The 27392-nt window shown below is 43.3% G+C and overlaps 1 protein-coding gene across 4 annotated transcripts in view; it reads left to right on the top strand.

Annotated features, from left to right (window-relative positions):
* The window catches only part of LOC138292045 (dehydrogenase/reductase SDR family member 4-like), a 337693-nt gene that overhangs the window by 17100 nt on the left and 293201 nt on the right, over nucleotides 1-27392 (top strand). The window lies entirely within an intron of this gene.

Below are 27392 nucleotides of genomic sequence, written 5' to 3'. Positions count from 1 at the left end.
GCATGGCAAAATGCATGGTGTGCTTTTCCCGAGTAATCCATTTACCTTTACGGGACCACCTAAGAAACCAAGAGACCCATTTTTCATTGTTGGCTTTGGTGAGGAGTACTCCTGTATGTGTTGGGGTGACCAATTACTCAATACAATGAAATGTATACTCCTGAATACCTTGTTTACCACACTGGAACTGCCTGACTAACAGAGCAACCTGATATACATTATAGACTCTGCCTTGAAGTACTTTTGCACTTATTGCTGACAGGATGCCTTATTGAAGGACACAAGAGTCCCCTGCTTCTAGGGAACTTCAGTCATAGGACTTTTTTCCTGATGAGATCCGAAGACTAACTACAGGTCGAGTCATCGACATCCCCTCTCTAAGTTGCTTGCAAAATATGTTATGGTTTGCCAAGAGATACCATATAAAACAGACAGGACCTCTGCTTATGTTTGTTTGTTATAAAATCATATACAACCTTGGAATCTGTTTACTGTCTTCTTCTATGTTGTTGCATATCTATTAGCTCCCTGTCTAAGCATCGCATTGTCTGCACTAATTTTGATACATACTGAGATGTATGTTGTCCTGATACTAAAAATGTGAAAATCATCATCATGCAAGTAACTGTGTCCAGTATCCTTTTTCAATTAAATTTATTATGATACAAGTTACTAATTCAGTTTGCACACTTTCAAAGCAAGCAGAAGTGTTGGTGAATGAGTCCCGGGGCACATTTGTTTGATTTAGTATACTTAATCTGATTCTCATGTGCCATCAGGGTGGTCCTTGTGTTGTATACATAAGTTCACTAAATAGAACTTCAAATTGTATTCAGGACTTTACACTTTTGCCACACAGTGAACTCCGTGAAAACGTGGCTTATGTTCCGTGCAGCATTGTAAGTAATGTGGAGACTTTAATTCACTTGTCAATCAGCGAACAGAACACCTGCTACATTCCAATGGTGAATAAAGATGTTGAGCAGGCTGTAAGCAAGTCCATGATTTCCTCAAATAGAGGAACACAAATTCTGTGGCTGCTTGCCTAGTGAAGCAGTGGCCCATGGAAGGTAGGTATCCAAGCACAACCATTGAAAGGTATACCTTAAGGAAGCTCCACCTCAGTCAATTTCTCAGTACTTCACCTTTGTATGGTACAACAGAAAGCAAAAAAGATAACACAGGGCTGGCTGACATGGGGGGCACTGGAACTCTACGTCATCGACATGGTCGAGTTTTTTTTAGCTGTTTCAGGAATGCGATCAGCAAAGTGTCGATCACACAGCCTTCTCACTTCCTCCAGAGCATATAAAGTGGAGGCTGCTGCCTCTGTTGCATTAAGACTTTCAGTGAGGGGCAACTAAAAGTCAAAGAAAGACATGAGTCTTCCTGTGGTGGTCTGTCCATAAGTAACATACGCATTGTATGTTGCAATCAGGATCAGGTGGGTAAACAGATTCTTATACCAAGTGAGAGTTTTACGATTCGTATTGTATGGCTGTGGTAATTCTTATCCACTCAACACGTACTTGTTTTAATAAAGTATACAGATTGGCTTATGAACTTCAGCCAGCTGCCACCAATCTGTGACAGGGGAAATGCTGTCATAAAGAACTGTACTGAGCATGATGCATCACTCCTATCAGAGAACTTGCTTATGCAATGAGTGATCTGGGATTTCTGGAGCTTCTTACAACAAGCCTGCAACCTGTAGGAATCCTTTGCAACAACAACAAACTGTACCACATGCCACAGTGCCAGCTTTGTACAGCTCACTGAAAAGCCCTGCTCCTGTATAGAAATTGTCAACATAAAGGTTATAACTTTATAACCTTTGTGAAGAAGTGGCTAGATAAGCTCTCATACAATCTTTCCTGAGACTCCTAGCCTGGGAGCGCAAACTGCAGGGTTTAGAGTGAAGTCCTTCCCTGTATAGTCTCTCAAGATGCAGGCAAAGCCAGCAGAGCTCTCACACAGCATGTACAACCTGATTCCAAAGTTAGCTATTTTGCTTCATTGTACTGACTGCCTGAACAGCAGCAGCCCTTTGTAAAGGATCACAGGCTCATCGAAGGCTATGATCTTTCCAGGGGTATACATTTCTGGAAACCTCCCAGACAATTGTTCCATAACAGGCAACATTTTGAACAACCTGTCATGGTCTGGATGGTCCCAGGGCAATGCAGTAGAATTGTCATTGAAGTCCAGCATAAGCTACAATAGCAAAACCAATCTCTGTTCATGTACGGTGCGAAGATGGGGTTATCCAACCATGTGAGCAGACCAGTAGGACTGCACACTTGGTTTGTTCTGTAACCTCATTTAGAAAGTAAGGCCCAAAAAAAATATCTTTAACTCCTCAAGTGACATGAGAGTCCACTGGAGTGCACTAGAATGATGCCCTAGAGTTCCTCCATGCTCCTGCAGAAGTTTTTTGGCACACATGTTTATTTGCTGCACCATTTCCTCAAGGAAGTCAACATCCAAAAAGAGGTGCTTGTATCATCAAGTGGCAAAAAATAAGCTGCATCCACTTTACATCCAGCATCACCAGTGAAAGAAGGAATTTGGGGCTGCACTAAACTGAGGGGCTGCCAAGAGATCACTCCGCCTGTGCTTGCTTTGTCTCTGGGATGATATAACCACCTACGGTTTCTCCACTGCACAGATTGTGCTCATGAAGAGACAGCACAACTGCCATCATCATGTCCCTCAGAATCTCTGCAAGTTGAGCGATCAGATGGAACTCTCCTGATTGAAAAATCACTTCCAGATTATGCTCCATTTTTCTCTCCCTCAGATGCAGTCTCAGTATCTGATGTTTCAGTCTCTGATCCTGCCTCTTAGCTGTCCCCCATAACCCAAGTTAGAGCCTGGGTACCACTCAACAACAGAGACGTCATTTCTACTGTCTGGATAAAACCTTCCTTGTTAAATTCTATCCTGGAAAGAAAAGAGAAATATTGTTAAAAATCATTCTGTGAGTGTGTGTCTGTGAGATGTGTGTAACAGAACATAAACAAAAACTTAACATTTTGGGGAATCTTCAAGTTCTCCAAAGGCACTAAAAAACTGACAAAAACTGAAGTATTACTTCACCTTGCCACATACCTAGTTCCACAGCATACTTTTGTCGTGGCTTATGCAAAACTTTATTGTTGGGAGATATTCAGTATAAAACTAATTTCCTGAAGCCAAAAATCTACCTTTGATCTCTAGAAGCACAGATTCACATAATACCCGCTGCCACTTTGCGCGAAGCGATGCTCCATGTAAAAACACAGTGCTATCAACAGTGTCACTGAAATTAAACCACTGAGCTAGCTCCTACTTATGTGACAGGGTTGAACAAGTAATGGAGCAAGAAAAGGGAAATTATGTAGCATAATGTGGCACCTTTTTGCTACAGGTGCCACATTATGCACCTTTTTGCCACCATTTTGCTACAGGTGTACTTTATGATTTTTAAATAAATGTTATCAGGATCTGGGTGTACTATATGATAGGGCTGGGAAGCCTTATCATGGCGTACTCTGCCAAAGACCCTTTTGGGAAAGTATAGTCTTGTTTAGTTAACCTATAGCTCAACCCTGGGGAGCTGTGGTTGCGAGCAGTAAGGCTAAGTAAAGGAACTTAAGGCCACAAGTACAAAGATCCGGTTTTGCGACTCGCAAAAACAGATGTGCAACAGTGTACTTTACACTGTTTGCGATTCCCAATGGGGTCGCAAATTACCTACCTCATGAATATTCATGAGGTAGGTCGCAATTTGCGACCCCATTGGGAATGGCCGCCCTCACAGGTCACCATGTCTGTGACTGCTTTTAAATAAAGCAGTTTTTTTTTTTTAAATGCAGCCCGTTTTCCTTAAAGTAAAACTAGATGCATTTCAAAATCAAAAGTGAAAAAATATTTTTGCTGCCATTCACAAAGGGGAAGGGGTCGCATGGGGACACCTTCACGTTTGCAAATGGGTTAGCACCAGTTTGAAACTGGTGCTAACTGCGATTGTTTCGTGACCGCATTCACGGTCACAAAACAATCCTACATCGCACTGCGACTCACAATTAGGAAGGTAAATAGATTACCGAATCACAAAATAGGCTCGGTACATACCAAAATGATTTTTTCCTGTTGCAAACGGTCAGATTCTGCGAATTGTGCAGTTTGCGATAGGAAAAATGGTACATACATGTGCCGCCTGGGCCCATGTTTATACTTTTTGATGCAAAACGGTGCAGATGCAGTTTTGCAGCAAAAAGTATAGCGCTGGCTTGCGTCATTCCAAAGCGCCAGCCGGGCGCCAAATCTCTGGAATCCCTCAAGCTGGCGCTGAGGTTGGGCTAGTGTTAGGGAAAATTACATTAGCTGGCTGGGGGTGGCGGTATGGGGGAAGGAGGTTTTGCCTTAAAAAAATGACACTAGGCTGGTTAGAAGCAAAAAATGCTGTTAACCAGCCTAGCGTCATTTCGTGACGCAAAACCAACCATACCAAATGACTCCTGTCTTATAAAAGACAGGCGTCATGCCCACCACCCCAGTGGCCGGCACAGGGGACCAGTGTACACTGGGCATGGCCACTGCACCCAGTGCCATGTAGGGGACCCCATTTGAGGGTCCCCAATGGCACTTAGAAAATTCCTAAAAAATGCTTACCAGTACTTACCCTTCTTACCTGGGATGGGGTCCCCCATCCTCTGGAGTCCCTCTAGTGTGGGTGGGGGTTTTCCTTGGGCTTGGGGAGGGCACCTGTGGGCCAATTTCCATTAAATAGAGGCATTAAATAATGGCGTTAAGCAGGCTCAGCGCATTTATTTATGTACACCTCCCACCCGTGCACCATTTTTGCATGTGAGGATAAATAAGGCGCTAGGGGCTTGAGTCATTTTTTGGACGGGAATGCCTACCTTGCATTTCATTGACACAAGGTAGGTTCACTCATCCCAAAAATGTCATTAACTACTTTATTTTGATGATAGACGGGTCTAGCGTCAAAATATAAATATGGAGTTAAGTTTGCGCCAAATTTGAGTAAAAAAAATAACGCAAATCAGCGCAAACAGAGTATAAATATGCTCCTTAGTGTAAAGCATTTAAGAGCACCACATACTGAAAAAAAGAAAATCACACACCAATAAAAGGACATTATTATTATTAAAATTGGCCGGAGGGTTCCGGAGTTACGGATTTTAAGAACCTTTAAGTACTTTTAAATGCAACTTCAGACAAGTACTGACAAATGTAAAGTTTGAAAACTTTTGGAAAGTTAGAAAAAGTTAGTTGGAATATTCTGGCCCAGGTTGGGCAATTGTAATGCTTTCCTCTTATCTAGTTTCTAAGCACTAACATAACACACCAGAAATGCACTTCTGAGGTCAAAGAAGACTTTTATTGTTGTTAATTCTTCCCCAACCACAATTTTTATGAATGACAAATTAGTAGCTTTCAAGCCCGCGTTAATCAAACAAAATATATCAGTTTGCAATATACACAGCAGGTTATATTTATAAGATATTGAATGCAAAGCAAAACAAATACTTCACCGTGTGGGAAACTATTTACAGCTTCATCTTTCTAAGGTCTGCAAGCTGATGACCCCCTGTCAGCCGCGAGAAAGAGATTCATCTACCCACACGGGATTGCTGGCAGCTGGCGCCAAGCTCCAGCACGAGGTCCGGCAGATTCGAATCTGAATCTCTGCAGCCTGTGTCATTCGTTACAAAGGTGTGCCCCCTCCTCTCAGACCTGGGAAAACTGAGCAAGCCTTTTGGAGACTGGCCAGGTCTCCGAGACTACTCCTGTTCCCAAGCTCAAGCGGAGAGAAAAACACCCATGTACCCTCTCTTATCAGGTCTAGTCTACTGTGAGAAAAACATCTTGGTTCATCTTGTGCAAAAACACAGCTTGTAAAAATACAGCTTGGATTCTCAACTGCAATGTCTAACTCCACGTTAAAGGCAATGGGCAGCTAACCTAAATATCAAATGCAATGTCTAGTGTCATGTCAAAGCCAACAGGCAGCTGAGCTGAATACAAAATGCAATGTCTTATATCATGTCAAAGCCCATAGGCAGCTAAGCTGAATATAAAATGCAATGTATAATATCATGTCAAAGCCAATAGGCAGCTGAACTGAATATAAAATGCAATGTATAATATCATGTCAAAGCCAATAGGCAGTTGAACTGCTAATGCCATGTCAAAGCCAATAGGCGGCTTAACTGAACAAAACATACCATGTGCTACTGGTGAACATTGAGCAACTAATATGCGCAGTGGTGAAACACAAAGTAATTGGTCAAACAAACTCCATTAAATGGCAGTACATTCCGCCCTTTGACCAATGAATTTTTGTTTCACATATCTCTTGTTTCAAACAAAAACAAAAAACAAAAAACATCAGCACAAAAAAACATTCAGATACATCTACATAGAAAAGACTGGGCAATTTGTACTCTGAATGAGTCTCTAATTCAACAGTGTTAGCAATTTGATGTGGCATGAGTTCTACTCATGTAAAGGTGCACGGTCCACCTGAAAGGTTTTCTGGAAGGTAAGCAAAAGTCAGAGTTTCATACGAGAAGGGAAAAAAAAAACACAGCTTAGTTCCAGAAGGCGCAGTTTGCGCAAAATGGATCCATGGTGCTGGCACTTTACTCAGCCAGGTTCAGGTTGGGGGTTCGGTCCCTTCCCCGACCCCACACGCACACACCGGAAGGGGGACCACACAGCACACTCAGGGACAGTGGCGAAACGTGGTAGGATCTGCAAAAGAAACAAGTATGACTTTTCTTGCAAATAACATTTTTCATTTAAACTGCACCCTTCCTCTTTCTTTCCCTGTTTTATAATCAGCAGGATGTTTTTGGGGCCCTTTGTTATGATTTCTGCAGGTTCTGGAGGGTCACTTGGGGCTTCAGCCCACACATCAACACTGAGGTTTTTATCTGCTGCGCCACAGCTTCCCTTTTCTTTCACTGTCAGAAGGGCTGGGGCAGACTCATTCTTTACCAAACCTCCATTCACTGCACTTTTGTCAATTTGGGCCATTCTGTCTCCAATTTGTATGAATGAATCAGATTCTTTTCTAGGTATCAGCATAATTTCGATTTTTCCTTGGTAATTTGCAGCAATCACTCTCCCTAAAACCTGATCAATTTGCCATTTCTGTCCTGGTAACTTTCCTCTCCCCAACTGCTCTGTGACTGCTTGCATGACAGATTGCTTTTGTGCGTGCTGCACAGTTTTTATCCAATCTAGGGGAATGTGCATCTCTCTCATCTCTGCCCACCTGTAAGTGGCTTTTTCTCTCAGCTGTTCACATTTCTGGGGCACCCACTTAGCCATCCCCACTAAGGCAGAATGCTGGGTGTACACTTCTCTCTCTGAATTTTTCTCATTAACATCTTCAAGGTAATTGAACCAGTTAGGTACAAGCCATGGGGAAAAACAAACAGCTAAAACATTAGCAATGAACCAAGAATCAGCGTAAAAATGACACATCTCACGTAGCTCTTGCTTTAAAATCTGACACACATTATACAATTCTATTCCTTCTCCTGTGCCATAAAACAACATTTCAGTCAATGAATCATTAGTAAAACAAACATGCTTTTTATCTTCAGTGGACACGAATTCAAATGGTGCACACAATTTCACCGGTAACTCTTTTATCTGTGGTACTCTAGCCCTGTCTTGCAAGTACCAGATCCAGTGTATTATTCTAGCTAGGGGCACTATTTTCTTCCCTTGTTCTTGATTTACATGTACATAAGTATTTCCTTCTTGCACTGCGCAGAAACCTAAAGTCTGAATTATTTCATTTGCCAAATCACAAGCGCGCAACTGCATATTATTTTTCACAGTGACCATATACAAAAGTGTTAGGATTTCATTCAAATGAGGGCTATTCTGTTTCCAAAAATCAAACAAGCTAATGAAACTCGGGGTGTCTTGCTCTAAAATCCTTCGTTTTACTTGTGCATTTTGCAACGATAACTCGTAAATCACATTCTGGTCTCTCTCATCCGTGTTATCAGTTAAGGAATGCATCTTGTCTGCCAAAAACCCTGGCTCACACGAAAACTCAGTGCAGCTCGGAGCTGTCTTAACCCCCTCATTACTGGAATGGGACAAGAAAGATTCTTCTACAACAGCATTTTTATAACTTTCAGCATTATTTTTAATTAATGTATCCTGGCTAATTTGCTCAGGTAAATTCATATTTTCATGTTCCAACTTCCTACATTTCTCCTGCATTTCTCTATAAGCCGATAAAGGTATCCAGACCTTTCTGTCATCATTACTTCCAAAAGACACGTTTTCTACATATGTACAACAGAAATTATTTCTCCAAGCACTATCAGGCAGTTTAGCTACACATGCATTTTCAAACATGGTCTGCCGTGCTTCTGTAATTCCCCAAACAGAAAACAATTCACAGTTTTTCTTAGCACCATCGGGCAGTTTAACAACACATGCATTCTCAGACATGGTCTGCCGTGCTACTGTGATTCTCCAAACAACAAAAAACAATTCCTGTAATTCTCCAAACAACAAAAAAACAATTACACTTTTAAAGTGTGCACGTAGAAATCTACCAATTCGTCAAACCCCTTAATCAACTCTTAATGATCGACCCCACTTCTGGTACCAATTGTAGTGCTTTCCTCTTATCTAGTTTCTAAGCACTAACATAACACACCAGAAATGCACTTCTGAGGTCAAAGAAGACTTTTATTGTTGTTAATTCTTCCCCAACCACAATTTTTATGAATGACGAATTAGTAGCTTTCAAGCCCGCGTTAATCAAACAAAATATATCAGTTTGCAATATACACAGCAGGTTATATTTATAAGATATTGAATGCAAAGCAAAACAAATACTTCACCGTGTGGGAAACTATTTACAGCTTCATCTTTCTAAGGTCTGCAAGCTGATGACCCCCTGTCAGCCGCGAGAAAGAGATTCATCTACCCACACGGGATTGCTGGCAGCTGGCGCCAAGCTCCAGCACGAGGTCCGGCAGATTCGAATCTGAATCTCTGCAGCCTGTGTCATTCGTTACAAAGGTGTGCCCCCTCCTCTCAGACCTGGGAAAACTGAGCAAGCCTTTTGGAGACTGGCCAGGTCTCCGAGACTACTCCTGTTCCCAAGCTCAAGCGGAGAGAAAAACACCCATGTACCCTCTCTTATCAGGTCTAGTCTACTGTGAGAAAAACATCTTGGTTCATCTTGTGCAAAAACACAGCTTGGAAAAATACAGCTTGGATTCTCAACTGCAATGTCTAACTCCACGTTAAAGGCAATGGGCAGCTAACCTAAATATCAAATGCAATATCTAGTGTCATGTCAAAGCCAACAGGCAGCTGAGCTGAATACAAAATGCAATGTCTTATATCATGTCAAAGCCCATAGGCAGCTAAGCTGAATATAAAATGCAATGTATAATATCATGTCAAAGCCAATAGGCAGCTGAACTGAATATAAAATGCAATGTATAATATCATGTCAAAGCCAATAGGCAGCTGAACTGAATATAAAATGCAATGTATAATATCATGTCAAAGCCAATAGGCAGTTGAACTGCTAATGCCATGTCAAAGCCAATAGGCGGCTTAACTGAACAAAACATACCATGTGCTACTGGTGAACATTGAGCAACTAATATGCGCAGTGGTGAAACACAAAGTAATTGGTCAAACAAACTCCATTAAATGGCAGTACAGCAATCAAATCCAACAGGGTTAAGGTCTAGTGGGCCAGAAATGATACTTTGCCCAGTTACCTGGTCACCAATTTTAAAGGAAGTTCCCAGCTTTAACACAAGACCACCATAGGAAACAATGGAGAGGTTCTGAGGTTGAGAAATACAGGCAAAAATGCTCATAGGGATGCTCCTGTAGTGGTGTGGTCAATGGGGGTGTTTCTGTTGTGGTTCCTCAGTCCACGGGGGATGTGGTGTGAACCTGGTCATGTAGATCAACGTCCCCCGAAGTCCGCTTTGTTGCAGTAGTTGCACAACTGCTGCTGTACTATTGGCAACAATACACCACAGTTGAAGGCAAAACCTTTGGTGGAGGCTTGTGCCCTTATAGTACAACAAATCAGGTCACCGTCAGCTCTCCGGGGTCCGGCAGACTCGGATTAGGACTTTGGCTATCTCAGATTGCTTTGTTGGGCCACTGGTAGCAGAGAAACGTCTATGGGAGCTACCACTTTACTGAGTTGGGCTCTTTCTACTCTTGTGTCCCTGTAGCAGGTTCCAGGGGACCAGGCGCCTGATCCTTGGAGTCACTGGAGTTTGTGAAGCTGGGAAATCAAGGAGCCACAGGCAGGGTCCCAGCTCACTAGCCCAAAAGTGCATCAGGTGCAGTCCTCTCGGCTGGTGCAGCAACTCTTTGTGAAATCAAATGCCAGCAGGACAAGCCTTCTTCAGTTCTCTCTTCTTTGCCAATTGTGAGCTAAGTGTAGGAGTGCCAGGGGTGCCCATTTTCTCTCAGAAACATCGCAGAGGGGACTACACAGTCACTAGCCAATGGACTACACACCCATGGGAAAACTGGTTCTAGCACTGGTTTCCCCCTCTTGGCCCTGTCTTCTAGATGTCTGCAGGAACAGTGGCCCTTCAAAGGGGGCTACACCTTTGCAGACTTCTTGGGGGAGAAGGTCAAACCTCTTTTCAAAGCTAATGCTTTTGTTCTTGGGCCTGGGAGTCATTCACACATCTCCCCAGGTGCTCAGAACCCTGTCTATGTTTGAATGATGTTTGTGAAGCCACTGTACTAGCTGGGGTGCAGGGCAGCACCTTTCTAAAAGTTGCATGAAATCAATTGTGACATTAGATTCAATCTGACCATCAGATCGGATTACATTTTCCTGTTAATTTGATAAATTACTTAATCTAGTTAGGTGATCCCATTCAGTAGTTAGATGCCTTTAAGTGTAAACTGTTTAACCCTGTGTTGGTCAATGGGGCTCCTAACCTTCCCAAGCAAAATTACAATTTGGAAGTGTTGCCTGAAAGACATATAAAAACATTTGTGTAACTTAAGAATATATTGCTCCCTTCCATAGGATTTGGTAGGCCTGCGTAAGGGAAGTCTTACATACACACTTAAGGGAAGTGATCCCTTTGCCATTGTTCCTTTGCCATGAGGGGTAATAGCAAAGTTGAGTTAGAAGTGTGGCACACTGCCCTTTCAGTCTGCAGTGGCAGGCTGAGGTGTCTTTTGCATTTTGTACACGCAGGATGACACAAGCATGGTTCCAGTCCTGTGTGGACACTCTGCCTTGCATGCCCTGGGTGTCATACACCAGGAATTACAAGTAAGGTAGTGCTTGCCAATTGTGGATACCCAATCAAACATACTTTTGTATAGGATTAAACACTGGCCCTGAGGTCTGGATTTGCAGACCTCAGTGCACTTTCAAAGTCAAAAAACCACAGCATCACTTTAAAAAATTGGGAGTGAACATACAAGAAGATGCATTTCCTTACAAATGTGTATTTTCCCATTGGAGGGCACAATCGCCTCACTAGAGGAAAACACATTTATAAAAAACAAGAAGAAGGAAAAAAAAAGTCTCAAAGGTGGTTGACCCATGTGCTCAGGGCCTACCCCCATCTACATTTTATTTTTGGGGTGGAAATGTGTGCCTCCCTTCAGGAATCAAGGAAGCACGCATTTCCTGACAACCATGGGCCCAACAGGGGGTTGCCCATATGTGAGGAGGGTGACGCACTAACAATTTGTTTTTTTGTTTTTTAAAAAGAATATATATATATGTTTACCTTCCCCTAGGGGAGCGCATCTCAGGGGAAAAACAAAAAAAAAATATTTTGGCCCCCAAGTGGGTCAGCCAGATCACCAAGAAGGCTGATCTCCCTTAACTGATAGTCCCTGGTAGCCTAGTGGGTTTCCTGGCTGCGGATTGCAGTACAGCCCTGAAACACAGGGATACATTTTTCGGCCCTTTTTCCTCACGGAGCAAGAAAGAGAACTTACCTCCTTCTGCTTGCTCCTCCAGTGGGGAATTTGTGATGTCAGGATGCCTCTTGGTGCACTGACGTCACAGATTGGCAGGATGAGGGGATGCCACAAAAGCAATCACACGTCTCCTCTACCCTTAAAAAAAAGGAATCCCATAAAACCCTCCCAGGTGTCAGAAAGTGGCCGACACTAGCACTGGAGAGGGTTTGCGGATATTGGACATTGGCTGACCATCACATTTATTGGGTTAAAACCTGCATCTTGGTAATAAATGGAGATTCTTGTGATTCCAACTGGGAAAAGATATGTTAGGTATAGAAGCTAAAAAAAATGTGAACATTTGCTACCTGTTCAACCTTCTTAAACCAAGGATGTAAGGGATTACGATTGTGTTACTAAAGTTTTGGATAGGCTCAAAAAGTGTTTTACTGAAGAGCAGCATATTCTTCAAAAAGTTTCAATTTCCACACTAGACATCAGCACTTAACTAACCCTGTGAATATGTTTCAACCCAAAGAGCATTAGCAGTAGCTTGTGCCTTTGGGCCAGATATTGACACGTACGTCACAAAACCAATTAATTATTTGCTGTTTAAACAAAATATTTCAAGAACATTTTCATCAACAGAATCCATCTCTACAGGAGACTATTGAAATGCCAATAAGTGTAGAACTTTCAATTGCTTTTTTTAAAGTATTCCAAGAATTTTACTTCTGAGGCGTCTTCTGTATTGACAAATTATACTGTCAACTGAGGGAAGGATACCAAGTTTATAGAATTTCCTTCACAATCGCTGCATAGTTGCAACTCATAAGTTGTGTGCAATCGTTGTGGCAACAAAAGTCATTAATCTCGGTGTAAAACAGAGGGAAAAATAATGTTTTAAATTGGGCAAGATTGGATGTTCATGTGGATATGCTCACGCTTAACAGGAGAATGTCACTAATTCAAAAATGTGTGATACTGAGTAAGTGTCTAAGGATAAGGTATTGTATGCCAACATGATCGAGTGGTGCTGAAGCTGGGTTTGAATTGGTACATTGAAGTAAATAGTTTTCTGAGCAACTGAATAATGTTCTGGGTATTGGTATTGATGAGGAACCATATATTCCTTCTGTGTGTGAGCTTTTTGTTTATGGTAGAAAAGTAGAAGTAGTTGCTTGTTATTTATGACACCTGTTATAAATATTGGCAGAATAAAAAAATTGCAACCGAAACAAGTTCAAAGTATTAGCTTTTGACAGAAAAAAAATATATGATTGTGTTTTTTCATTTCAGATATTTACTTCCTTCCTAGATCTATTCTGAGTAAAGGTTATGTCGCTGTTGATGAACAGGAAGTGTTAGGCTCTTGTCACCAAAGGAAGTGAGGGATTTCCTTAAATCCCAATGCTAAGAATCTGATGTGTATCTTGAAAATGTGACAGACTGTCCAAAGACTGACAGATAATGATGAATATTGCAAGGGTTGCTTGATAAAAATGAGAGGGTCTTATCAAGGAGCATAGAAAAGCTGTCAGTTTCTCTCATTATATTCAGCTTAAGCATAATGCCATTCCAATAAAAGATAAACTTAAATTTGCTCCTTTACCTGTTAGAAATCAACTGCCATCATAATTTAGGATATGTGTAATGACGGTATGACTAAATGCTACTAAATGCGTTTCTCCAATTGTTTTGGTAAGAAAAACAGGCAGTTTAAGATTGTGTGTTGACCTTAGATCAATTAACAAACAAATTCTAGTGAGTTGTCACATTTACCACATATTCAAATGTTATTAGTTATGCTAGTTAGTGTTAAATATTTCTCTATGATTAATTTAAAGCCTATATCTAATGAATAACAATGAGTTTTCACCCTTAAATAAGGATTCCCTTTCTAGCATATTTGATGATGCTAAGAGTCTGAGAGGGCTTTCACTGACCTCGCATCTTATAAAGCATGCTTTAAAAGTCCACACAAAGTAAAAAATATCCAATTTAGGAAACGTTAAGGTTATATCTTGGAACATTGCAGGACCAAAATCCAAATGATCAAATAGTGATTAGGGCTTTATTATTGATGACTTGACATTTGCTTTCGACAAGAAATGTGGATGACTACTTGTGCTTTTGGGCCAGGTTTTAGAAGTTTTCAAATTTTGGCTAAAAACTCTCCTGTGGGATGGGTGGCTGGTGGCTTATATACCTGGGTAAAAACATGTCTTCAATGCATAATAAAGGAGATCTGAAGTCTATGACAGGATATATTCATTTTAAAGTTAACTTTCTGTAATGGTAAATGTATATTGTTGTTTAATGTATACAACAGACCAGCTAATTGCTCTACAGAGTCTCCATCTTTTAGATAACTAGATTGGCTGCATGCAATAAGGATTGTGCAACTCTAATAGGAGGAGATTTTAATGTTAGCTTTGAACCCTCTGTACTCACAGACAATCTAGCTAGCGACAAGAATGCATATTGGGGCATACCTGCAATTGATGCTAGTCCAGTTAAATATTTCTCCAAGTCTGCTCTACAAGATATTGACATAACCTTGTTGAATGACCTCAGTGCATGCAATGGACATTCACCCTCAGATAGTAAGCCTGTTCCAACTTTAAAAACTATAGAAATCACTTGGTTCATCTGTTTGGCAGTCTGGTGTTGTGGAGTGAGCTGGTCAATTTCTATATGGCACCAATGGACAAGTGTGATTGGGACCTTCTAGTTCTCCATAAAGCAGACTTTCTTAAGAACACTTTATCTGTTAGTTCAATCCAGTGAACTCATAGTTCAATCGTAACAGATAATATGACAAATTGTACATGGGCACTTGTAGACTTTAGTGACATAGCATTAAGTTGTATTTGTGCAAATATGTGTGAGCACCCAACGCTTTTAAAGTGCACAGTAATTGCCCAAGCATCATTCTTGAGATCCATAACACACTTTTAGCAGAGACTAGAGGGCTCTTTGTTAAATCTAAGACTGGGAGAGCAAAGTAGTAGAAAATCCAAGAGAAGCTTGATTTAAACTACCGCCTTCGAAAAGTGGGTCTCATCAATGCTATTGGTAAAAGAGATGCAGTAAAGTAAGCTAGCTCTCCCTGTAGAATAGATAGGCAGGCAGCTAAGAAGACGTGGGAGAATTCTACCATGGAAAATGCAGCTACAATCAAGGATTCCAAGCTGTTTTGGCATTTAATCACACATGGGGGCATGAGGAGATACAACAAACCAGAGGCATACATTTTAGCCGGTGAGTGGGTGCCACACTCTGGAGCCTTCTAATCAACAGAGGCTATTGATCCATCTGCTGCTTCAAATATTGACCAGTCTGTATGCTGAACCACCCCCAGCACTCAACAAATGTTTAGAAAGTCACAGCTGATCTTTAACACTATAACACTGATATAAGGCTACCATATATAAATGGCTTATGTAATGCAACCTTGCAGGGAAGCCCAATCTCAGAATCATGGAAGGTCGCAGAGATTGTCCCCATATTGAAGAAGGAATCCCACAATGATCCAGCCTAATTGACAATTGACAAAAAATATTCAACAAACAGATTCTAGATAAAATTACAGCTTAGATGTCACAAAATAGGAAATTAAGCCCACTCCAAGACAAGCTGGATTTAGATATAAAACAAGCACAAAAGAGAAGGCTTTTTTTATTTCAGCTGATTAGGTGGAAGATTGTGAACACGGGAAAGGGCAGCTTGTACCTTGATTTTGTAGATCTGCGGGCAGCGTTTGATATGGTTCCCAGGGCCATACTTTTTTCAGACCTAGGCATTCCATCTCATATGCTAGCTATCTGTAGATGCTTATACGCAGATGATTATGCCCGAGCTGAAGTGGCCCCAATGTAGAACTCACAAGGAGAATTGAAGATAAAAGAGAGGTTGCCAGAGTTATGTGCTGGCACCAACACTATTCCTTCTTTTTATAAGTGGTTGGGCACTAATGCTTTGGAAAGAATAAAGGATCTAGATTAATTCAGTGGGGTGAGCAAACTGCAAAAAGCAAATGTTTGTTGAAACATAAGTCTTGTGCCATAGTTAAATGTTTAGGGGCTTTAAGAGGCATCCAATTTCCCCTTCACTGTAGGTCGACAGAAATCAGGCCGCCAGTGTTGCAACCTATCGATCAGAATTGTGAGGCAATTGTGGAGTTGAAGACCTTGCACTACTAGAGAATACTTTTATAAGATTGTTTATGAGGCTGCCACAAAGATCTAGGTTTGCAACAGAAACGTTGAGTGTAGTAGATTGAAACCTATTTTATACTAGGTTAGAGTCTGGTCCACTGAAGAACCAGTTCATCTTGGAGCAGAGGTGTGAGGTTCTGAAAAGACTAAAAGCATTGAAGATTCTATGGATAACGTATATTAAAGAGACAATAGCTAACCTGGGTATGGGAGAATTTTGGTCTAACACAGCTTCTAGTGTGTCTAACACATCCTCTATAGTGAAAATGCTTTTGGAGCTATGCACAGGAAAAAAAAGTGAATTAATTTTCCTTGTGGAGTTTAACTTACTCTTTTTAAAAAATAAAGTCAGTTTGAGGAATTTCTAGACCATCTCCAAACCTCACTCTCTGGAAATTGTACATACACCTAAGGCTGGGCTCTCCCCCCGGCATCTTTTACAAGCTGCTGCTCAGATTCAAAGTTAGGTCATGGCTTTTGCCCTGCATGCAATAAAAGCTATGAAGATGATGAGCATACACTTTTTTCGTGTCCAGCATATAAACAGCTTCGATTAAAGTGGACCAAACCACTTTGTTCATCATTGGTGCTTAGGCATTATTGGAAAGCATTAAAGATAGATCTGCAAAACAGAAACCAGACATTCAGTTGTGTTTCCTTTGTCTGAATTTCTCCAAGTGGCTTGGTTTATAAGACCAAAGCAACCTACTATTAAATATTGATCTGTACTTTTGACTTGCCAATTTAACACCTGTACAACAATCCTGTTTTTCTTGTATATTTGTAGCTTAACCCCTTAACAGATTACCACTTTTTTGGCCTTTTGGGGTAGTATGCACTTAGACCTCCATAACTTGTTTTCCACATAAGGTATCCACCCCAAATTTGTGTCCATTTTTTCAAACATCCTGCAATACTAAAGGTACATGGATTTGGGGATTATTCTTAAAGGAACAGAGAAAATAGGCACTATATAGCAAACTTTTGAGTTTTTTTCAGAAAAATGCGAAAAAACTTCAGAAACATTTGTGTTTTTTTTTACCAAAAATTGCATCAATGAATGGTCTGCTTTAGTAAAGTTGTCATCTTACCATCTTTCAGTAACATGCAGAGCTGAATCCAAAAACCCAATTTTGTACCACATTTTTGGCATTTTTCAAACAGGTAGCCATTTTGTCCTATTTTTTGTGGTCTCAACCTACTTCCAGATTGTGGTGCAAACCAGTGTGAAACCAATGAGTGACACAGAAAGCAATAACTTTCTAAAAAGTAGACAAAATTCAGAATTAAGATACAAATCATATGTGTAGATCCCTAAAGTTGTTCCCAAAGAAACTAACTGTTGAAATAAAGAAATATTGAAAATGAGCAGCAAAAAATGGCCTTTTGTGACAATAGTTTTATCTGTAACTTTTTGTCCATATAGCCAATTTACAAAAGCAGTATGCCATTATATCCACTAGGCTCTTCTGGAAGTGGAGATATATAGGGTTTGTAGGTTCTCCAAGAACCCATGGTACTCAAAGCCAACAACTGAGCTGCACCATACAATGGTTTTTCATTGTGTAGAGTATATACCAAATCATATCGTGAAATATGTAGAGTGAAAAATAAGTATCAAGGAAACCTATGCATTTCTGAAATGGGCACAAGAAATGAAGATATAGAAGAGCAGTGGTTATTTGTACATCTCTGAATTTGTGGGTACCCGTACTAGCATATGATTTAGAGAGTATTTCTCAAAATGTCTTCTTTCTTGCAAACTGGCCTACATTTGGAAGGCACAAATGTAGCGAAATCCAATTGTTAACAACACACGTATCTACCATTCAGTCAGTCAAATCTTTATTTCGGCTCAAGGCCATAAAAGCATATGGAAAGATACATAATTATCACATCAATCATGCAATATAAAGTACAAAATGGCTTGGCACATAATATAATTATACAATTAGAATTCATGTTCTTTTCTCCTGAAATATATAATTAAAACTTCCTAAAAGCAACATAAGAGCCATAAATGTGGAAAAGGTAAAGTATTATAAAATAAGGAGGAAATTGGAGTCACAAAAAAATATTACACATCTCGTCCTAATCCATTAGCGATAAGAGATGAGGGACATGCTGGTTACGTACGGCTATCCTCACTAGCAAATATGACAGTGCAGAGCTTGGAAGTGTGATGAATGGAGGCAACAGAAGTCAGATTATAATATGCTTACACTGACTGAACTTACTAACATCCAGTAAGCTTACACGCTAATTAGAGTCCAACTAGCTGTGTTGTCAGATGCCGTATGCTGTTTTCCCCTCGTCCTCCTCATTCTCATCAGGTATCTAGTTAGAGCAAAGCGAAACACGTTGTTATCATAATTCAGTATTCTGAGGGCCTCATTGCACATCCAGACACCCAGCGACCGGAAGAGTGGGATTATGCACTGTCTCCTGCAAGGTAACAAAGCAGAGCAGATCTACCATTCAATGTTCCCACAAGTCTTCCAATAAAAATGGTACCTCACTTGTGTTGGTCGGCCTACTGCCTGCAACAGGAAATGGCCCAAAACACAACATATACATATCACCGTTTTCCACTGAAAAATGACACTTTTTTTAATGTGGTTAGCTGTAGATATTGGACCTTAGTGCAGCTGACACCTAGGCAAACCTAGCAAAAGTGAACAATTTTGAAAACTGGACAAGCAGGGGTGTCCAGTGGTGCAGGACTTGCGTGGCTCTCACCAGTTAATTTTACAAGAAGTCCTTGCAAATGTCAAACTTTGGTAAGAAACAAACATTTTCAAGACATTTATGTGACAGAAAGTCTGGGAATTTTCAGGGAGCCAAAAAACTTCCTATCGCTCTGAGTTCCCACGCGTCTCCGGATAAGAACAGTGCCCCATTTTTGTGAGTACTGCATTCTCGACTATAAGCAGTGCATTGGAAAGCAGCTCAGCACTCTTGAATTTCTGAAGCTTCTTACAAACAAGCTTCTGCGGGATTCCTTTGTGGTGACAACAAACGGTAACACTTGCTGCAGTGCCAGCTTTGTACTGCAGTGCCAGCTTTGTGCAACTCACTTGACAGCTCTACTCCTGTAGAAGTTGTCTACATAAGGGTATAATCTTTGTGAATGAGCTGCTGGACAAGCTCCATATAATCTTTCCGGTGACTTCTAGTGTGGAAGGACAACAAACAGGGTTTAGAATGGAGTACTTCCCTGTATACACTCTCAAGCTGTTCACATAGCTACTAGAACTCTCACACAGCATGTACAACTTGAGTTCCTTTGCTCACAGTGTACTGCCTGAACAGCAGCCACCCTTTGTACAGGATCAAGGATTCATCAATCACTATATTCTTTCCAGGAGTATAAGTCTCTGGAAACCTGGTAGAACAACCTATCATGGTCTGTATGGTCCCGGGACAATGCAGCAGAATTGTAATTGAAATCCAGCATACGCTGCGACAGCAAAAATGATCTCTGCTCATGTAGAGTGCGAAGGTGGGGGTTACCCAAACTATGCAGGTAGACCAGTAGGACTGCAAGCTTGGTTTCTGCACTAACCCCATTTTGAGTGTAAAGCCCCAAAATATCTCCTCAAGGGGAGTGGGAGTCCACTGGTGTACCCTAGAACATGGCCCTAGAGTGCCTCCATTCTCCCTCAGAAATTGTTTGGCATGCAAATTTCTTTGCTGCACAGTTTGCTCAAGGAATTCAACATCGAAAAAGGGAGGGACATAGGCGGTCATTCCAACCCTGGCGGTGCTCCCATGGGCATTCTGACTGCGGCGGTACAGCCGCGGTCAGAAACGGAAAACCGGCGGTGTACCGCCGGTTTTCCGCTGCCCTGGGGAATCCTCCATGGCGGCGCAGCTTGCTGCGCCGCCATGGGGATTCCGACACCCATACCGCCATCCTGTTCCTGGCGGTTTCGGCCGCCAGGAACAGGATGGCGGTATGGGGTGTCGTGGGGCCCCTGGGGGCCCCTGCAGTGCCCATGCCAATGGCATGGGCACTGCAGGGGCCCCCTAACAGGGCCCCACAAAGATTTTCAGTGTCTGCCATGCAGACACTGAAAATCGCGACAGGTGCAACTGCACCCGTCGCACCCCTTCCACTCCGCCGGCTCCATTCGGAGCCGGCATCCTCATGGAAGGGTGTTTCCCGCTGGGCTGGCGGGCGGCCTTCTGGCGGTCACCCGCCAGCCCAGCGGGAAACCCAGAATAACCGCTGCGGTCTTCTGACCGCGCAGCGGTATTCTGGCGGCTCCCGCCGGCCCTGCGGTTACCGCGGCCGGCGGGAGTCAGAATGACCCCCATAGTCAATTGGTAAACAAAATGGTTGTTTCAACTTTATATCCAGCGTTGTCTTTGGAAGGTGGAATGTGGGGCTGAACTAAATTGGTGAGCTACTAAGAGAGCACTTTGTCTATGCTTGCCGCCGCACATGCGTGCTTTTTGGGCTGTTATAAGCTACTATGGTCGCTCCGCTGCGCGTGTGAAGGGATAGCATGATTGCCAACATCATGACCCTCAGAATCATTGGAAGATGAGTTGTTGGATAGTACTCAGCCAACTGATAAACCACTTCCAGATTCTGATCCATTTTCCTCTCGCTCAGATGCTGTTTCAGTATCAAATGTCTCAACTCTTGATCCTGCCTCCATAAATCAAGTTAGGGCCTGGGCAGCAGTCATCCACCGAGACGGCATTTCTGCTGACTGGCTAAAACCTTCCTTCTAAAATACTGTCTAACATAGCAGGTAGATGGTTTGCTCTCAGTCAGGCTGTGGTTGTGTGTGTTGTGAGAGGTGTGCAAAAGTAAATAAAGAAAAAAAAAGTATCTTTCCAGATAATGCTGCAGGTTCTCCACAGACACTAAAGAAGACAAAAAAGACACAGGCCCTCATTATGAGATTGGTGGCAAATGCCGCCTACTGCCACGGCGATGGCCGCCAACGTACCGTCACCCTGGCTACCGACCATCCATGCCATTATGACCGTAGCCGGAATTCTGCCAGAAGGCCGGTGGAATTCCGGCGAAGGTCATGGCGGCAGACGGCGGTTAGATGATAAGTTCCATGATACGGCCTGGCGGTGTTTTGCTGGCGGATGCTGCAGCTGGCAGCAGTGCCGGATCCCGTCTCCTGCCGGAGGACCCCCTGCAAGCAGGTAAGTTTTGGTTCTCCGACAGGAGAGGGGGTGGGGGTGTTGTGTGCATGTGTGGGGGGTGTGTTACTGTGTTTGACTGCGTACATGTGTGTGTAATGAGTGTGTGCATGAGAGGTTGTGTGTGTACATGCATGTTTTGTCGTGTGAGTGCGTGTGTGCCTGGATGTATGTTTGTTGCTGTGAGTATGTATGAATGTATGCATGCGTGGGTGAATGTGTGTATGCATGTGTGTATGGGTGTGTATGTACGTGCGTGTATTTGTGTATATGTGGGGAGGGTGTTGGGAGGGTGGGGGAGGACTCTGGGGAGGGGTGGGGAAAGGGGGACTGGGAAGACCCCTATCAGTGCCAGGGAAGGAGTTCCTGGCACTGATAGTGCCTACTGCCATGGTTTCCGTGGCGGTACAGATACGAGAGAAACCATGGCGGTAGGCAGATCATAATTCCATGGGTGGCAATTGTGGTCGTAAGGGTTTGTGGGTGGGTGTTTTATATTGTATTGGGTGTGTGGGAGTGGTGTGTGTATGTGTATCAGGTGTGTGTATTTCGATTTGTCCAATGTGGTAGTGTTTTGTAAGTGTGTGTGTATTTTGAGCTCGGCGGTGTGTACCGCCAATGGAATACCACGGTTGAAAGACCGCCACGTGGATTCGTGGGTCATGATAGTGGGGGCGTATTCCTATTGGCGTGACGGTGTCGGTTTTGGTATCGCCAGTTTATCACTGACCTTGGTGTGGCGGACTTGTGTGGGCGTCTACATTTTGGCGGATTCCGAGCTGTGGGTCATAATAGCTGTGGCGGAATTCCACGGCCACGGCGGTGTGTTGGCGGTCTTCTGCACGGCGGTAAGCAGCATTTACCACCAATGTTGTAATGACCCCCACAATGTCCGGCCACTCCCTGAGTGTGTATAATGCAACCACAAGGCATCCAAGGATAGTGTCAGGGAGTCCGGATCCTCGGGGTTTGCGCCTGTTCCCAATACGTCCACCTCTTGCCAGCTCCAAACTCTACTAGCCATTGTAGCACAGAGTTAAAGAATGGCCAAGTGGAGGATGGGGTTTTAGTTTGGGAACAGCGGGGAAGGAGACCTGTGGAAGTAAAAGTTAAGAACACATTAACCAGATTATTCACATTGACTTTCATAAGCTTTGTTTATAATATCTATATACTGATAACATGAATGATCAAGAGCTTTCCTATATCATGACCTTATTAGCTCTGAGTACCTGGAAAATAAATAAGGATTATGCAAGCTTTCATATGAGAGTTTTGTAAAATACAATCGTGTGCTCTGAGCCTTGAACTGACTCAAGTTATTTCTTTGAATAGAAACTACTTAATAACAGTGATCAATAAGCACATTAGTTTTCAGGGATAAACTGCGTTAGACTCATGAATGATACTGCAAGGACACACTATAACAGTAATCAATTAACATAATGGTTTTTAGGAATAAACTGTGATAAGCTCATGAATGATACTGCAAGGATACACTCTGTCTAGACTTTCAAGATTCACTTGCTTAGGAATTATTATACACTTTGTCTAGAATTTCAAGATTCAATTGCTTAGGAATTATTATACACTTTAAATATCAAACTGTTCATCAAGATTTCAATGTCTAGAAATGATCGTTCTAGCTGCGGATCTGAAACACAAGGGTTAAATGCCAAGAATGACTCTTGCACTCTGCCATTGATTCAACCATCAGTATTTAAATGTCAAAATATGATCGCGCACTCTGACGATCTGAGTTGCCAGTTTTAATTGCCAAGAATGACTCGCGCACACTGATGCCGATTCGACCATCAAAGTTCAAATGTCAAAACATGATCGCACACACTGCCGATCTGAACTACAAGCGTTAAATGCCAAGAATGAATCGCGCACACTGCTGCTGATTCAACCATCTAGGTTTAAATGCCAGGATACGATCGCGCACACTGCCGATCCTAACTGCAAGAGTTAAATGCCAAGAAGTAATCGTGCACACTGCTGCCGATTCAACCATTGAGGTCTAAATGCCAAAATACGATCGCGCACACTGCCGATCCGAACTGCAAGAGTTAAATACCAAGACTCAATCGTGCAGTCTGTTGCCGATTCAACCATCAAGGTTTAAATGCCAAGATACAATCGCACACACTGCTGATCCGAACTGCAAGAGTTAAAAGCCAAGAATCAATCGTGCAGTCTGTTGCTGATTCAACCATCAAGGTTTAAATGCCAAGATACGATCGCGCACACTGCCGATCCGAACTGCAAGAGTTAAATGCCAAGAAAGAATCATGCACTCTGTTGCCGATTCATCCATCAAGGTTTAAATGCCAAGATACGATCGCCTCACACTGCCGATCCGAACTGCAAGAGTTAAATGCCAAGAAAACCATCACATACGGAGATTCAACCAAAAGTACCAAAACTCTAGTATTTCTGAAAACACAGTCTGGCCTAACCCGACCTCCGCCTTACCGCCCTGCTTGAAGATCACCAAGCAAATGAAGACAGAGCCTGGAAATCCTAGGTAGGCCTTCGGAACAGGAGCTCAAGAAAATGCTGCTGCTCTGCACTGGGACCTCTGAATAGTGAGCACGTGGAGCTGGGCTGGGTCCCTTAAATAGGCTCAGGCCCCTACCACGTGCCACACCCAGCCAGTGTGCAGGAAAGGATTCTAGAAAGGCTTGGAATAGGGACCACACCCTAACCATACCCTGTAATCCTGCAGCAAAGTCTTGAAAATGAGCAATGCATTGCAAACAGCATAAATGATGTTTCAATATGAATCTCTGCAATGCAAAAGGTTAACATACTGCATTAACACATAATGCATGAATTATTACATTACATAAGGATTGGCTTTTAGCATTACGTCGCCCGTAGAGCGCGCACTGTCCTGATGTTGACAGCATAGTATACAAATATGGGCCTAGGTACCACAGGCCGGTGATGCTGATGTCACACCGCTCTTGGCCCATCTGGTGGCACAAGGCTCTCAACAATATTCAAGAAGACATGCAAAGTCTAGCATTGTGGCCTCATCCTTGACTCATAGCTATGGAGTACATTAAGGTACCCCAAAAGGCTTCCTAGTGTTACTCTGTGTGGTGGTGTATTACATGGACCTTGTCAGTGCATTATTGGTGGACAACCCCCATGGATAATCAGGATGACTCATGTAAACTTATGGATGCCAACATTGAGCTGTAGAAAAGGCCCATACCTCTACCCAATCTGCTGTCTACTTGCATTACAGTTCTCTCAATACTTTCCTGCACATAAACCATTCATGGAATAGTCCTACATGGCCAAAATGAGCAACAGGATGCAGGACAAAAGGAAACAGGTGAGCCAAGGTCACATCAATGTACACATCCTTGTTCAGGCTCTAATGGGGATGTCTGATCAGTTTGGGACTATGCCAGGTCCACATGTGTCGCTTTACATGTCACAGTGTCAAACTAAATGAGTGTTGTATGTGAGCAACCATTGCTGTGCACAATAATCACTGCCTTGATGTAGAGCGTAGTAATGGTCTGGTATATGCTGTCTTGCTGTCCTCAATATTTCAAAGGTTACGCCAAGGCATGCATGATGGTCTAGCATTACAGCATCAGCATGAGTGAGAATCATGTGCCCCCTAATTTATGTATACACCTTCACATGCTAGCAAATTTGAAAATGGCACTTTAAGTGCCACAGTATTCACGCCAGGTGCTGGTTGGTAGAAGTGCTGCAGGAGCACAGTGGGCTTTTGCACACACTTTGTTGCCCCCGGGGTCCCTGAAAATGCCTGAAGGTGCTGCACATGCTTGTGGCAACATACATAACAAAGCTGTGGCATTGGCACACTTAAACTGGCTATGGCATTGACAGAGAGTGCACCGTCTTGTGCATGTGTCTGTGGGCCCATGCTAATGTGAAAATCACTCTGATTTGGACCATAAGCCGTATGTAAGATGTGTGGTCACAGGAAAAGCCAAGATCCAGAGGTGCACTGGTTGTGATCCCCGAGATGGGAGCCCCATAGAGGGAGGAATGGGGGCATATGGCATCTGTACATCACCTTCCAGGTGGGTCCAGTCCATTGCAGCACTTTCCTCTAAAGGAAACTGTAAACCCCCCCCCCAAGTTACCCGACAGCATGCTGCCTGCACTGTGGTACACAGCACAGATTGCCAGAAGTCTGCGCTGTCTTAGATGTGGGTGCACTGACCCCATGCCTGTGCAAGCTTGTGGCATCCCCGGGGGTATCACAAGCAATGTAATCGGGTGCCAATACTTATTTGGCACCTCTTGTAAGGTGTGCTGTCGTGCTAACGGAGGGATTGGCCCTATGCATAGTTTGATCCCAGTAATGCACGCACTCTCACATATGTACAACACTGTAAATACAAACATTAGACACATGCAAAGACAGTAAGCAGGTCACCTCAACTTTTCACAGTCAACACAGCAATCCGTGTAAATGATTACATGCTTTTCACATCACACTACACACAAAAACCCAGATTTGCACCATTGCATCAAAAATAAAGATGCATTAGCCTAAGGAGTGATTTTTACAGCCATTGCGCCAACCTAAAATGAAGCATCTGACACGTCTGAATTTCCACATGGTGCTTTGTCAGGCCTTCTGCGAAATCCACGCATTGGCTGGGAGTCTCAAAAAAATAGATGCATCAGCTTAAAACATGACGCATCTGCACATGAAGTGATGCTATGGCTCAGCCATGCTGCAAACCAGGAAATGTGAAGCTACTTTCATTTTCCTCTTTGACTCACAGTCCATTTGTCTGTGCTTGTGATTGGGTGTGTGTTGGTTTTGCTGGAAAGAGGAGTGGTGTTTTTGGAGATTGTTGTACTGTCTGCTGTCCCTAAAATATACATTGGCCCTCATTCGGACCTTGGCGGGCGGCGGAGGCCGCCCGCCAAAGTCCCGCCGTCAGGTTACCGTTCCGCGGTCGAAAGACCGCAGCGGTAATTCTGACTTTCCCGCTGGGCTGGCGGGCGGCCGCCTTCAGGCCGCCCGCCAGCCCAGCGGGAAAGAGGCTTCCACGATGAAGCCGGCTCGGAATCGAGCCGGCGGAGTGGAAGCTGTGCGACGGGTGCAGTTGCACCCGTCGCGTATTTCACTGTCTGCGCAGCAGACAGTGAAATACATTTAGAGGCCCTCTTACGCGGGCCCCTGCAGTGCCCATGCCAGTGGCATGGGCACTGCAGGGGCCCCCAGGGGCCCCGCGACCCCCCCCTACCGCCATCCGGTTCCCGGCGGGAGAACCGCCGGGAACTGGATGGCGGTAGGGGGGGTCGGAATCCCCTCGGCGGCGCAGCTAGCTGCGCCGCCTTGGAGGATTCCAATGGGCGGCGGTACACTGGCGGGAGCCCGCCAGTGTTGCCGGTCCGACCGCAGCTTTACCGCCGCAGTCGGAATGCCCATTGGAGCACCGCCGGCCTGTCGGCGGTGCTCCCGCGGTCCTCCAACCCGGCGGTCATGGACCGCCAGGGTTGGAATGACCACCATTGTCCTTTGTAATAGTATATTGTATTGTTTTGTGCTGTTTTGTTGGGTGTACATCTTTAAGGGTATTATTATCGTTAGGGGTAGTTGTCAGTAGTTTGGGGTTTTTAGGGTTTGTTTTGCTTAAGATTGTGTTTGGGGAGGGACATGTCGGGGAAGGGAAGTGCATGTACCATGAATGCCTAGGAGTTTGGTGGGTTCATGTGGTTAATCACCCACTACCTGCCCAACATTGTAGCCAGTGGAGGAAGGGTAATACAGGGGTACAAAATGGAGGAGCGCAAGCTGAGGTGGGAGAAGGTTTGGTGCCATGTGCAAAGATTGTTCAATGTAGATCTGGAAACCGACCAACTTAAACTTCGCTGTGCAGATGTCATCAGTTGGGAACATGACCTCCTGAATTACCTCGGAATCGAAGTTGGTGAAAACTGTTGGTAAGTACACAAAGTTTGTAAATTGTTCCTTAGGTCTCATTTGCCTATAGATGGTTTGTGCTCATAGCGTAT

This window comes from Pleurodeles waltl, chromosome 4_2, assembly GCF_031143425.1.
Source record: "Pleurodeles waltl isolate 20211129_DDA chromosome 4_2, aPleWal1.hap1.20221129, whole genome shotgun sequence".
NCBI lineage: Eukaryota > Metazoa > Chordata > Amphibia > Caudata > Salamandridae > Pleurodeles > Pleurodeles waltl.
This window is presented reverse-complemented; position numbering and strand designations above follow the sequence as displayed.